The sequence below is a fragment of the Argiope bruennichi genome, chromosome 3 (genome assembly GCF_947563725.1).
Source record: "Argiope bruennichi chromosome 3, qqArgBrue1.1, whole genome shotgun sequence".
NCBI lineage: Eukaryota > Metazoa > Arthropoda > Arachnida > Araneae > Araneidae > Argiope > Argiope bruennichi.
This window is the reverse complement of record NC_079153.1, coordinates 75,341,071-75,356,786: the sequence shown is the minus strand read 5'-3', so window position 1 is coordinate 75,356,786 and position 15,716 is coordinate 75,341,071. Positions and strand designations below refer to the sequence as shown.

General features: G+C 29.9%; 1 protein-coding gene across 1 annotated transcript in view; it reads right to left on the bottom strand.

Annotated features, from left to right (window-relative positions):
* LOC129963371 (cell adhesion molecule 2-like) overlaps positions 1 to 15,716 on the bottom strand; it is a 347,066-nt gene that overhangs the window by 317,938 nt on the left and 13,412 nt on the right. The window lies entirely within an intron of this gene.

Sequence of the window (15,716 nt, the reverse complement as noted above, 5' to 3'; positions counted from 1 at the left end):
TTAAAGTTATTATTATTATTAACTATTAAGTTAAATTACTTTTACTCAGCAGTGTGAATAAACTTTATTTTTATTTTTTTTAATTCTCCAAAAAAGCATTTACAAAGTTATTTGATCTTTTACACAAATTTAATTTTTACATGGTCTCTAATAAAAACAAATTTGAGTATAATAACTTACGAAACACGAATGTCATTCGCATTCTATTTCATTTTTATATTCATACATTCCTGATATATGTATCGCCATGAAATATTTTCCAATTTCGAGGAAAAAAAAAACTAATCCTTGAATATTTTTTTTTTTTTTAGTATGCAAAGAGAAAGTATAGTAATTACCAAAAAAATCTGAAATCGAGTTTTTGAGAAATATCCACTTTTCAAATTCCCCAAATCCAGAAAATACATGGACAAATCAAATGGACATAACAAAAATAACAGCTAAGCGAGTTTTCTTTTTCAGTATTCTCGACTCAAATATACCTCTGTGATTCTAAAATATTAATATTTTTTTAAAGAAACATATTACAAAATATCAGTACTGTTCTTTTCAGTATTCTGAGATGAACAGTACTGATTAAGTCATTAAGGAGAGAGGCGCGAAGGGATGAGCGCATTTCCGAAATTCTTCATCATTTTTTGGCCAGGATTTTCAACCTATTAGATACTTTTTTGTTGATTTTCTTTTCACGTGTGTGTAAGTATCGTGTCGTTTCTGATCATATTATTTTAACGTCTGCGAGTAATCCGAGTTCATTTTATTGCTAAATGTAAACATCTCCTCCTTTCATCTTTCCTCTCACCCCCATTTTGACGAATTAAACCAATCCTAACGCATGCGCAATAGCGTTGAGGATTTTAGAATCCGTTGTCAAACAATCACCGAGTAAATGACAAATTTAAAAATTGCAAAAAACAATCAGATTTCTCTACTAATGAAGCACTGGCCCAAATATAATTACAAAAAATAATTAAATTAAATATATTTTTTTAAATATAAATAACTAAATTGATTAAGCTTTTTAATAAATATTTTTAGAAATTTTTAGTCCTATATGTATTATTACGCTCTTCTGAATATGAAGTCAACTCTTAAACTGCAAAAGAAATATTCAGAAACTGACGAACGTCCACTATAGAAATCTACAATATAATACAGGGCATCTTTACCAGAAGAAAGCAAATGTCAAGGTTTCAAAGAGCATGGAAATTATATTCGAAGGAATCGATCTTTCCTTCTTATTGTATCCCTAAGTAAAAGGGGCCGTTTACCTGAATAGAGGAAGGAAAGCTGTTGGGGAGAAAAAAGGTGATCTAATCGTTAATACGAAACCATCATTAATCACGTTTGCTTTCTTTCCCACGACGAGCTCTCAAAGCCGCCCTTTGTCTTTCGATCAACAGAGTTTCGCGGTAAAGACACGCTACAACTAAATGGTTTTAGAAGTTCGGTCTACACTGTTTCTTTTATGGGAATGGAAAATGGCAACGAAACAGACATAATTAAGTGGGTTGATCATTTACAGATTTGCTTAAATGTCGTAATTTCTTCCAAATAAATATATTTAAGTTTTAATATGTTTATTTATTATTCTTCAATAATGTATAGAAAGATATCAAACTGAACCGCCATGATAGATCGCATAATTGGATCGGAAGATTGTTTTGTGTATATTTGTGCTCAAAATCAATTCCTCCTTTAACCACAAAACACACAAATTTTAGAAATACCAAATTTGGGAATAAAATAAATAAAAAGTATCATGCAAAAGAATAAATTATTATGTAAAATCAGTGGAAGTGGCTTTCCCCAAACTTTCTCACATACACTTTATTAAAGATATCATCCCACAGAAGGCCTTGTTAAAATAGCTAATGAGTTGAATTGACGTACAATAGTTACGAAATAATAATCTGACTTGAATCTGGCATTTTTATTTGTCCTATCATCCTTGGAGAGTTATTTGGCAATAATCCCTGGCATGCGGGTAATAATATCTGAGCATCGAATTGAAATTTTACAAGCGTTTTTCCCAACCGATTGAAACAAACATTTGTCACAAAACTACATTCGTAGTCACAACATCTTATTCCAAATTTCATATATTTAAGCCACTGCGTCTTTGAGTTATCGCTTTTGCATGTTTCCAAAAGTACCGATCCACAAACAGGCAGTTCCTTGTTGGATTTGGTTCAAAATTTGGTAAGTGTCTAGAGTATAGATATTAATTCTGTGTTTCGAATTTCATCTATGTAGTTCTCCTTTTTTGTAGTTATCGTGTTGAATTATATTCAAACAGATGGATAGACAGACTTCCTCTAAGCGAATTTTATTCGCAATTTGAAAAGAATCTACATATTTGGAGTACTTGGTGCTGTACATATTTGGAGTATCTACATACTTGGACTACATACCAAATTTTATTCGTTATATCAAATTTTTTTGAATTATGTTTGTCACAGACAGACAGACGAACATTTTCCAAAAATGTTTTTTTCAGAGCTCAGGGAAGTAAAAAAACTTGGAGATTTTTCAGAATCTCAAGTTCGAATTTTTTGACGATTACTATACTTTCTCTACACTACATATACGAGAAAATAAAAAACAACTGTTATCAGTGTTATAGATTTTACCAAGATTTTAATGACCCTGTTAAGAAGTCCAACTGATATTGCAAATAATGTATATTATGGAGGCATATATATATACACGAATATTAGCCATAAAGGATGATCAAAATGATTTTTTTCCCCTAAACATGTCTTTGATATATCATTATGGGCCAGAAAAGTGAATTTATTGCTGAAATTTAAATCGATATATTCAATTGGTTGTTTGTTTAATAGTATCTTGAGGCAGGACAGAGAATTGTGACCGTTTTTGAATAAAATAGCCTTAATTTTATCAGTATTCACAACATTCTCTCTTTCACCCTTCATCCGAAGTAATACATGCAAAAGCATTTAGATGTTATAAAAAAGATGAAATTGGTTAAATCAAAGATATGTGGACTACAAAAAGGAAAGGAACGTCTCATTTTTTAATAGAAATCTAAGCTTATTTAGGGTTGCATAAGAGGACTCAAATGAGGCTGGAATTGATGATTTATCTGTGTTACTTCTCGCTCATTATTTTGATTGTATGCCAGGGGAAATCTAGTAGAGCCAGTAAACTGTTCAGTGGAAAGCAGAACAGATTAAATATTTAGCTTTCCACATAAATCCTCAGCGGGAAGTAATTTAATCCGAGAAGTAGTCCAATAACAGAGTATGTATATCACTGAAAGTATGTAACGAATGCAGATTTCATAGGATGTCAAGCTTTTAATCATGGAGCTGTGAATAGAGTTGTCACGGGACAACTAAATCAAGAATAATATTAAATCAATTGCTACAGCAAATTCTTTTGTAAAAGAGTACTGCCAAACAGCCAGTAAACAGAAGACAAACAGAAACATTTAAAGAATTTTATCAGATAAAAAATACTGAAAGATATCGTCTTGTTATCTAATAAGACCTTCGTAACAGCTAATTTGCAAGTATACATGCAGTCAAACTGATAAATTTTATAAATTTCTGATAGCCTCAAGTTCATTTGGAAGCATATACAAAGTATCAGAAACTTCAAAGTTAAGTTGGTAGAATTTTTCTAACAAATTTTAATTGCAACAATATAGTGATCCAGAACCTTGGTAAAGCAATCAATCTTGTAACATCTCTGAGTTAAAATCAGTAATTGCTATGGCGTGACATATGAATGGAAATTTACTGTTAATTAAATTAAACTTTTCTGACGAATCAAAAATTTTGCAACGAAACCCATTAACAACAATAAAATAAAAATACTGTAGCATTTTTAGGTCCGTGTTATGTGTAAGCAACTAAATATGCTGTGTGATTATTGGTCCAATAGCCGTATTTGGTTATAGCTATTTAATAAGAAAACCAAGTTCCAAACAGTGTATGCACATACAAAGAATCTTCGTTACTGTCTCATGGTAATAAGCTTCCTTTCTCCAGTGGCTGAAGTTGGTCGAAGTCACTTAAACAGTTACTCGTGGGAATTACTCCTACAACTTACTCACTCCTGTACCAACCTGGAGTCTTCCTGAAATCGATTCGCACTCAAACGCTTATCACGACTGTCCATTCAAGAGTTGGCACAACTCTCGATGTCCATTACTCCGTCAGGTGTATTAATGCCATGGTGGAAGGTCGCCTTTTTCCTTCTACGAAATAAGTAGAAAATTTTGAAGTGGATGACTAGGTCTTGAAACTGAGTAAACACTTTGCATTGGTCTTCAATATGTGTACGTTTTCTTGTTTTGCAGAAAAAGTGTTCTCTATGCGTATAGGATATAAGAAAAATAAGGCTAAAATGATTGCTTGCATTTAATATTCTATATGGTATCATTCAGAATTGCGCAGTATATGAATTTTATGAATAATTCTGTATTTGATTAGTTGTAATCATATTAAAAGAGTGCGAGCTTTTTTTGTAAGTCGTCATTTAGCAGCCTCTATCTAATCCTAGATATAGACATTTTTAACGATGAAATATTTTCTTGAAATAGGGAGTCCTAAGTTCTTAAATAATGATAATTTTTTTTTTTGAAGTTTGGATTGTTAGCAAATTTGTGTTAAGATATATAACTACATGCTGGATGAATTTTTGAAAAAGGATTTAAAGTGGTTATATTTCTAAATATTTATACAAATTATATTAAAAATTCACCAACGAAAAACGAAAATATATCAACTAAAAGTCATAAATCTTTCAAATTTGAAGGAAAATATATTTCTTTTTGGTTAAAAGAGATATAAAAAATACTTTTGATATAGAAGTTTGTCAAATTATTTATTTAAATAGATATCTTAAGAAATAAATTGCCTAGATCCTGTACTAAGAAATTTTATTGTATCTTTATTTTATTGTATTTTTATCCATTCCTTAAATATTGGAAATAATAATCAACTAATAAATAATACAAAAATTTTAATTTTTGTATTATGGTGTATTAAAACAAATGTTAAATCTTTCTAAATGAACAAACAACTTATTCCTTAGTTCAGGAGCGGCAAAGCATGTTAAAAAATAATCAAGATTTTATAAAAATTTAGAATTTGGAAAATAGCATTTAAAGATGTAAAACAGCACTTAAGTTTAAGTTATACAAATATAAATATTTGTATAACTTTTCAAAGAATGGAAATAAAACAAATTTTAAATGGGTTTTTTTTAAGAAATAGTTTTAAAAAATCGTTAAATAGTTAAAAAATGATTAAAATATATTAAATTAAAAATAATCTATATTTTATTGAAAATTTGGTTTTTGTGAAGAATTTTTATTTGCTTTAATTTATTTTAAGTTCGTAAGGAGGGAAATTTATATACGAATTTTTCATTCACATTTTTTTTTAATAAATCATCAATTAAATTTTTATTCTGTTCGAGAAGTGGAGTCACTTGGAGAAGTTTATTAAATTATTACAAATAATCAAATAAATAATTTCTGCTTTTTAATTACACTAATAAAAGCATCATTTAACTTTTTTTTTAAATTTCAGTTATTAGTTGCTGTTTAGTTAACTGAAAGCGTTATCTGGCTCTATTAATAGAACCGTTATAAATATCTTAGAATAAATTCAAACCATTTTTTGCGTAACTTGTACTAATATGCAATAATAAAAGTTGTTGAAAGTTAATAAAAGGGTAATTTGTAATTGATACAAGTCATAGTCATACTAGAAAGAAAGAGCAGCTGGCGAAATTCTAAAATTACATTAATGAAAACATCTCCCGAATTTATCATTTCAGCTAATGGAATAGACATGCCATAAAAATAATACGTTACTATCATAGACTTTTAATACACTTCAAAATAGCTTTTGTAATATAAACACAATAAAATTATTTATTTCCATTTCTATTTATTTATTTTGTTATAAGATTACACAAAGAAACTTTTATACAGATAAATTACAAGTTTATACAAAGAAAGAAAAAGACTAAACTCCGAAAATTATATTTCTTCTCAAACAAAATTATATTCGTCATATTGTTCAAATGGATCCCAAATCCGGGATATTAGATTTTTAAATGTAATTATTTCCTTTTGAATTGTTAGGTAAGAATAATAATCTAATCAAGTATTAATTATTATTACATGGTGGGTTCAAGAAGTCTTTGCTATTTCCTACGCACTCGTCTAAACATGAACTTTGATCCTGAATTGATGATGTACTATGCAAATGTTTTGACAAGCCATCGAAACATCGTTAATGTGAATTTACTCAGGCTAGTTTAATGTGGTATAGCTTTTCAAAGATCCCATGTCCCAAAGGGACGATTTATCATATGAAAGGCCGCTAGGTATCATGTTTCGGCAGGCAATTTTTGTTCCATATTATATTCGTTATTTATGTTTTCGGCGTTTCCGGAGGTTCTTAACAGAGAGATTAATAATTATCAATCTAAGAAGAGAGCCTTTATGAAAAAAATGGGCATAAAACTTAAAAAAAATCAATCATCAAATGTTTGCTTCTTTATCTGACATTAAAAAATTAGCATTCATCATTCTTAAAAAATCCGTAATTAAAATTCGAATGGAAATTTAAATGCAGTATTATCTCAATTCAGATAATTTTCATTTTAAGTTTTTTATTCAATAAAATTTTCTACAAAATCTTACATTGGATGATATTTGCAAGTTATTTAGTCTCCATTGAAAGTTATAGCAAGATATTTTTTTTACGTAACAACATTTTTCCATTTTATATTCCTATATTATTATTATTATATTCCTGCATTGCTAAAACTTATCATCGGTCGAAATTCCAAGAAAATTGCTGTCGGGGGAAAGTATAGGTGTAATATTTCTCAGCGTTGATTCAGAAATTATATTTACTTCATATCCAAAGGAACATAGCGCATTGTAAAATTTTAAATAATTGAATAAAAAAGCGACGGTGAATGATGAAGTGATAATAATGAAGTGGTTTTTAAAAAATCTTCAAAAGATTAATTATTAAGAATATTTATAAAATCAACCAGTCTTTAAGAAAACATAACAAACTTTACAAAAATGATATATATTTTTTTTAATAATAAACCTACACAAACAGGATAGCAGAAGCTTTTTTAAAACCCTTTTCTTAGATTATGTGTTTACGACAATTAACTGGATAAGCAAGTTGTTTCTATCTTTATTCTCGTTTTTGAATCTTAATTGAAAAAATTTTTATACTGAGAATTTTAAATGGAATGACGATACTTCTTTTATTAAAGATTTGTCTGTGTTTCGTAATAGAAGAATCTTTCACAAGCTAATATTTATCTAATTTTTCCTGAAAATTTCATAATTTAATTTCAGAAATCATTATTCCCTTTTAAAATTCTTTTTTTCTGTGTGAAGTAAAAAAAGATAAATATTTGTATTCATTTAAATTAAACAATAGTTTAATAATAATGTCTAACAGTATTTAAAAGCTGGAAGAACAGTTGTTTTCTTTCTAACTTTAAATTACTTTTTATCCTTTAAGTTTTTCTATTCTTCTATTTTATAACAGCCATAATATAATATTAGCAACAGAAAATTCATGTGAAACCAGAAGTGTCTTTTTTTCTTCGATTTTCTCTCATCTTTCACAATATAGCTTCTATTTTTTTAATTTCACCGTGTATTCAAAGCATCGATCATTTGGAACAGAACTTTTTATAAGCTCTTTTTTTTATAATTGCTATAATAGAATCTTAACAACATGAAACCGGTAGTCGTTTTCTCTCTTCGATTTTCTCCCACCTTTCACAATATGGTTTCTATATGTTTAATTTCAGAGTGTATTTAATACATCGATCATTTTAAAATGGAACTTCTTCCCTTAGATCCACCAAGCGCAAAATTTGATCTTGATCTGAATTTTAAAGTAAAGATCGTATACTAAAATTAATGCATTTAGTTTCTAGAGATTGCTTAGTTAGTTTGTTTATAATGAAACTCAAATCCATCCAGTGAGAAACACGATAGAAGAATTTTAGCAAGCTTGATAAAAGATAAACGCGAAAAAGATAGCAAAGCACAGATGAAGTACGATTAGAGACAGCAGTAGCAGAAATATAAAACAAGCGCAAACAGCAAATCGTTAATTAAACAATAGCCAGAATATAATAGCGCACCTTCCCGTAATACGATAACACACTTCAAAGAGAAAATTAACTTCGTTTAAGCTCTTCGCCTTTCTTAGACCTCAGAGAAGGTGTAGAATTTTTTAGAAAGTATGGATCTCGGCTTCAACACCATAATTCTTATATTTTCCAGAATAATTCTCCAAACCATTAAATGGTCGCCAAGTTTGACGCCAAACTCAAGAATCGTTGGTCTGCATCCATTAAGAATATCTGTAAATCTCTCTTTTCAGCGATGATATTGTCATTGCAGGAAAGCAATATAATAGATTCCAAACAAAACTCACCCACATACGGCGAAGAGTCAAACATTTGTTAGATTTGATCCAAAATCTTATGCAAGTCTACAATTCTGATGGTAAAACTACATTCGAAGTTACATCCATTTTACTTCCTTCATTTTTGATTTTTCATGTTCGCATGCATACAGATGGAAAAACAAATGGACATCATGTGATGAATTTTATTCAAATAATTATAAAAAGTGCAATTTAATATTCAAGAAGGCCCAAAAAAGTGGAATTTCCTTAAAATTTCCCGGACGAATATTTCAACAACTGTAATACATTATCTTTCTTTTTATACAGCAAGAAAAAAAAATCTGCAATGAAATCAGATTGGATTTATTTTTCTTATCTATTCTTAATAATTTCATACATTTTCTTGTAGTTTCTTAGTCTAAATGTTAATATATTTTGAGTTTAACCGAATATAATTAACATATGAATTTCTAATATATCTTACGAACATTAACATTATTGTTGGTAATCACCTTGTTAGTGTAACGCCGTTGTTAGTACACATCCTATATTTAACAATCTTACGAACCTTAAACTTCAAATTATGCTATATTTGTCCATAAACTAGCAGCCCTTTTCAATTAAGGCATTCCGTTTCAAACAGAATGAGGTGTTCAGTATCAAATTTCAGTAGGTTCTCTGACACGGAACGTATTAATTATACAATTAAAAAAACAAATACAGTAAAGTAAATAAAATTTAAACAGGTTCCCAAATATTTCTAAATTTATTTACATTAGAACATTTTGTTAAAAGTTTTTTTAATTGAAATTCCAAGAAAAAAAGAATCGAAAGTTCAAACGGCAGGACAAAGTTTATGTGTTATTTTGCTAAAAAAGTATAAAATCCCCAGCGGAAAGTTTAAAAACAAATTTAAGACATAAACAAATATAATATATATGTATTTTTTATTTTCCTAATGATATACAAATCAATACATTTTGTTTCAGTCCATTTAGCTTACTAGAAGCGATTTCGACATATCAAAATAAAATCTGTTTGCAGACAAATAAATAACACCAATATAGACTGAAAAACGAGCAGAAAATAAAATAGTATGTAGAATTCGAAATACATAAAAAATGAAAAACTTGGAAATAAATTTAGAAATGAACATTACTACAATGAGTCTTTTGAATTTCAATCATATGATTTTTGTGCAATGTCTCTTCGAATGTATAACTCGACATTCCATTTTCTAATATATGTTATAATTTTGTATATCACATGTAAACTATTTTCCATAAAATATTTTTAAATTTTTCATACAAATATACAATTTTATTGTAATCTCGATGGAAAGTTGCCACATGTGCTCTTCAAAACAGGCGAAAAAGCACTGGCAACTTTTCAAAGAGTCGAAAAATTAATTATTTCTTAGACAATGTTTTGGGCCCTTTTCAACTATCTCTTTCTAAAACATGTCTCACACGAAGAAATATTACATTATCTTAAAATTAAAATAAACAACATTTTTTATTGATATTAGTTTTATTTCTTAACATTTCTTCTCTAATTTTTTATAATTTTTAAACATTTTAATTTGATACACAATTTGTAGCAATGCTTTTTTTAATCTGATAAAATTCAAATTAATTTCTTCGTCTTATAATACTATTTAATTGGACACCTTTAAAAATGTTAAAATTAAATAAATAAATAAAAAATTTCGGAAATTAACTTTGAAATAGGATTTTCTTTCTCGCTTTTATTTCGCGAGATATACACTACTTAATTTACACTTGGAGTAATTTTGAAGAGGAAAATGAAATCTATATTTTTAAATTTTATCTACTACCAAGATGAAATTTTTTAAATAAATGCCTTCAATATATATTTTAACATGCCAATAGTCTTGCTGGTCGCCAAAGGCAGCAAAGAATCCTAAGCTATTATTCAAATTTAATAAAATATTTTTGAGATATTAATAATTTAAATAAAAAAAATCAATATTTTTGCCATTAAAACTGACAGAGTTATAAAACTTTGAGTATATTTGTTTTAGACCCGTTTCAATGGTCCCCTCAAAGTAAATCTGCCAATCAACAGTTGTATTGTTCATGTTGTTAGTTTTAATCATAAATTAGTGGAACCATTTTTGTTTAAAATTGATAGTATGGTAAAATTACTCTGCCTAATAGGATTTTATAAAACTGTATATTTTGCTATCTTTTCAACTTTACATTTACTTGACTTAAACTGCTTAAAATACAATTCTTTATGCTATTTAAGAAAATTTTCTAATTGTAAGTTTCTAACCGTTTAGAAATTTTCTATCATGTTGGATCATTATAAAAGTGAAAACCTAGTGTAATTCACAAATTAGATATCAAATTGGAAGGAAAGGAAAAAAAGTCCTCGCCAAATTTGAATCTAATAACAACTTATTGAAATTAATTTTAAAAAAATCTGACAATATTGTCAGAAAATAGTTGAGGAAAGCGCAATTAGAAATACAAAATTTGAACACGTTTTAAATATTAAAAACTAAAGATTTATGTCAACATGTTGTTTAATGTGCCCTTAGAAAAAAAATTCTAAACTATTTTGCTATTCCATCGAGACTTTTTTCCCATTACTATTATTTTACCTTTCTACTAATTGGTCACTTTTCTATACCGTCTATACCTCTACCTCTATTACTCTATTGAAATAATAAATTATATGACAAACAATAATTATTAAAATTCATCGAAGTAATTCTTTCGTTGTTTCATCTATTTCTGACATATTTTTCATAAATTCTAGGATACAGTTACTATAACAATGTTTATTAAAATTCATTTGCTCATATAACTTTTTCTCATTTCAGATAAGAACGATTGAAATTTCTTTTTCAAATTCTCATCAATTTCTTGATTTTCAGTCTTTTATCATAATTTAACAGATAGCATTATTGACAGCGACCAAATGAATGAAATTCTCAAAAATCGCACTAACAATATACCATCTATTAATTCTCCATCAATATATTAGTATTATATTGATTTATAATGCCTTGTTATTGCTCTATAGATTTCATACATGCATCAAATAATTTTCAGAGAAAATGGAAAAGGAATTATTTTTCAGTGCCAAGAGTCTTGATTTAATTGATAGACCGTCATCTCGACACCACAGTTAGTAACTAAAAGCAAACATCTAATACCTACAAACCAACCCTTCATTAAGCGATACATTCTTCCATTGGAAAGGAAATAGCTCAAACCCACATCATTACTTTATCACGCACAGAAATGAAAGCCTACTTACTCATACGAGAACTCCATATCCACGAACTTTTCATTCCCTTCCCCTCTCTGTGACGATCCTCAATCGATTTAGAATGATCGCCACCTTGCCTAAATCTCTGGAGTATCGGAATATGGCTGTTATCATCACGGAAATAAGAATAAAGATTGAACCTTAATGGTTATCATAGGTCATGTTATATCCACTTTCGATGAAGTATGTCCCTTTTGGAAGTGGAAATAACTTGATCCCACAGCCTTAATTTACTTACCAGATAGGCGAAACCCAATCACTATGCATCTCCTCCGCATACCTGATGTTCCCCGAGAGCATATCTCTAACGCTTCACGAAAATTCAAGAACATTGCAACGTTCACTCACCAAAACCTCTTGTAAGACTCTCAAAGTGATTATCTTCATTCCTTTAAGTTTCAGATGTCTTGCTATTGCCTATTCCTACGATTTTATCACTGGTGGTTTCAAAAAAAATCTCTAAAATCTCAAAAGTGTCCAAGAAAATCGCATCACCTGACTATCAAAAGGAACTTTTGAAACCACCAATGAGCTAATTGTTAGTCCTTGATTTGAAAGCATTTTCCTATTGTCTATTTCATCAATTCTATCATTAATAATAGGAAAATACTTCAAAATATTAAGATAGAAAACCAAAACATTTTATTATCAAAAGCAACTTTTGAAACCGCCAATCAGATAATTGCTATTCCCTGATTTGAAAGCGGTTTATTGTTGTCAGTTTTATCGCATCCATCACTGATGATATCAAAAAAAAAAAAAAAAAAAATCTACGAAACCCCCAGAGAATCTTTCTATGATCCGGCGTTTGATCGCGGGTTGTCTCACTGATCCCGAGAAGTGATGCATGGCAGATAAACACGGCGTCGATGGGGGATCAAGAATTTCTGTGTTCCGCACCCAAAATTCACTTGCGTTTCACGGATGAGTAACGCAGATTAGAAAATCAACACAGTGACTCACCCCAGGGTGGTATAAGAGGTGGGGCTCTTTCGAATAGATCGAACGGCATGAATAATTTACAGCCAATGAAGGCTGGAAAAAAAGAATGTATAATGGGATATCGGGAAAACCGTGAATGCGTAATGAGGGCGCATAATTGGAGTGCGAGTGCCCCGAAAACACAATCCAATGTCCCGGTTATTATGGATTGTATTGCAGAACCATTACAAGACGGTGGGCCGAAATGGATTGCAAACAGTGGGAGCATTTCCGGAGGAAAAAAATCGTATTAGAGTCGTATTATCGTTAAATTACACAATCGAGTTACGTATTATCATTTTATTACATAAATTGAGAGCAAAGATTAGAAAACTCGAGAGGGATCATCAAATTTGATGACATAATGCAATTACTGCCTACCCTGCCGTTATTCGTAGTTTTTATTTTCCATCTCCATGTGCTGCATGGGATGTTTTAGTTTAGAGTTTAGTTTAGTTTGAGACTTCTAAATCTTATTTTAAAGTGATGTGCTGTTAGTATCCTTGGATATTTGCTATTGTAGGTATTATGCAATATTGGGTTTTTTTAGAGCAGAAATTAGTGAAAAAGTACTCAGTCAATTATTTATTTACCAAATTATTTTACTGTCAAATTTAATTTTTTTTATTTGCATCATTAGATACGTTTCAGTCAGAATAAGCCCAAGAAAGAGTTATTAATCTTTAATAATTTAATTATTAATTAAAGATTTCTCATTTCTCACTTTAATTGATATTGCTTATTATCAGAGGTACACTTTTAATGTTTTTTTCTCATTTCCATTAAAAAAATTAATCATAATAAGAAAATATCGGAATGTTTCAAATAGTGCATATCCTTTCAAATAGTATCCTCCTCCTAAATGCCCCATTAAATAACCAAGAAAAGTGTTAACTGCACCCTTCACTGCTATTTTTTCCTCAATATTTCTGATAGAATAGTAAAGGATAATAAAATAAAAAAATGATTGCAACAAAGATGATCATACTTTTTAAATATAAAAATACTTAGTCCATATAATGATCAGTATTAGATTTCTCTGTAGAATGATTTCTTTGTAGAACAAATTCGATTCTATCTACTTCAAATCGTTTGCAATACTAATTTTGTTTCCAAAATCAAGCAATTTTTTTTTCCGTAATTGCAGAGAGATTTTTAAAAATAATAAAACCAATTTATTTGTCATAAAAAAAAAACTTCTTAATATATGACTGCTTAATTTTTGTTTCAATAAGATAAAGTTTCTTTCCACTCAAAAACATCTTTAAATTTGGTCTAAAGCCCTGGTTGTGACTAGATTGCTCAAGGCTGGATGTTGACGTAATTATATCTTGTTGTAGTGAATATTTTTTGTTGGCATTGTTTAGATGTTAAAAGTTAATTTCAGAGATCAAAACGTGGACTTAATTATTTACCAGAGTTTGAAATTACGAGGTCCATCCCTAATAGCCCTTTTAGTTCGTCAAAATGGAGTGCTTATCCCACAAATTTCATTAATCAATCAAAATCTGCAAAATGATATAAATTTGACAAGTCCTTTTCTCAGTTTAAAATTATAAGAATACATTCCGTACTTAATTAGTGATGTATGTCTTCAGGTGTTAATCCCTTGCTGTCGTCTTACGAGACAAATATGGTACACAAAGAGCTTACGCGAAGCTCCAACAATTTCTGGCGTGTAAGCAGTTTTGAGCGAGAAGATCTGCCCTGGATCCATCGTCCGACTTCGGGAGTCATGAATTATGCAGACGTGAGGCACCATTCTTGCAATTAATCATTCATTGCCATCGACCGATGTCTTCTCATTCTCTCTCTCTCCCAAGAATATAGAAATTAAAGCCTATTTCTCTTCCCCGCAAAGTTCTTTCGCCGTTTGACAGATTTTGATGGTATCAGGATATTTAATAATCTGATGTCCAGTATGTTGTTTGATGGCTATGTTTGTGGATATTATTTCAATTCTTAAGTTCGCATTCTGGTTTGAATATGTATTGCGAATTATAAGTTTTGAATTGTTTTTGATTGTATATTAATGCATCTAAGCCTTTCTAAGGAAAAAAAAAATAGAAGAGGTAAACAGAAAAAGAATTTAAGAAATCAATGAGGAAAATTAATTGAATTTCTTTTTTGTCTCATTTTAGTGTTATAGAGTCATAAGAAATATAAAAATGCCAGTCTCTTGCCCATAAAAACTTCATTTCCAAATGAATAGTTTATATAATATTTTGACCAAAGATTATAACAACCCTTATAAAAGAAAACTATATTTTCATCTCTTATTTTTATTTTGGATTCATAATTATGATTAGATATCCAGTAATCCTTTCAAACCCTTGTAAGACGTACACTGCTTTTCGGCGGTATTAAAGAATTTTATCTAAAATATTGTTACAAATCTGTAATGTTGTTTTCCAGCACAGTTAGCTCAATCACTGAAAAGAACTTTTTACGATCATCTCCGTTGGATGCCGATCGAGTGCCTTATCAGTGATCCCATGGCTTGGCGACAAACTTGGTGACCATTTGGCGGCAAAATAGATATTACTGGAAACTTCGAAAATTTTAGTGACCCATCCAGTAGGAACCAAGATAAGCCTAATTAACCCGCCTCCCAGGAAGCATAAAAGACAGGCAGTCTCAAGCTGAAGTCAATAGTAATCGGAATCTTTAACAAGTAACGAGTCGTCAAGATAATAGCGAATCAACAGCGGTATAGTCCAGCAAAAAGCCAACGTTTTGTGGAGCTCGATTGCTGAATAGAGCTGTGTCCCGAGTTCTGGTGTTTATTGTGGAAGCAGAATCGAGTTGTGTGAGGAGTAGCCAGCCGCGGAGTAGTGAGTCGGCAGCTGAATACAGCTGATGCGAGGATACAGTGGAGAACCGCAGACGTTTGGAAAGGAGGTAGAATGAAGATTCTGAATTCCGTCCTTCTGCTGAATTCTGTCTGGCCGCTTTGTGTGCTGTGGTCGATTACTACTCGTGGGCTAC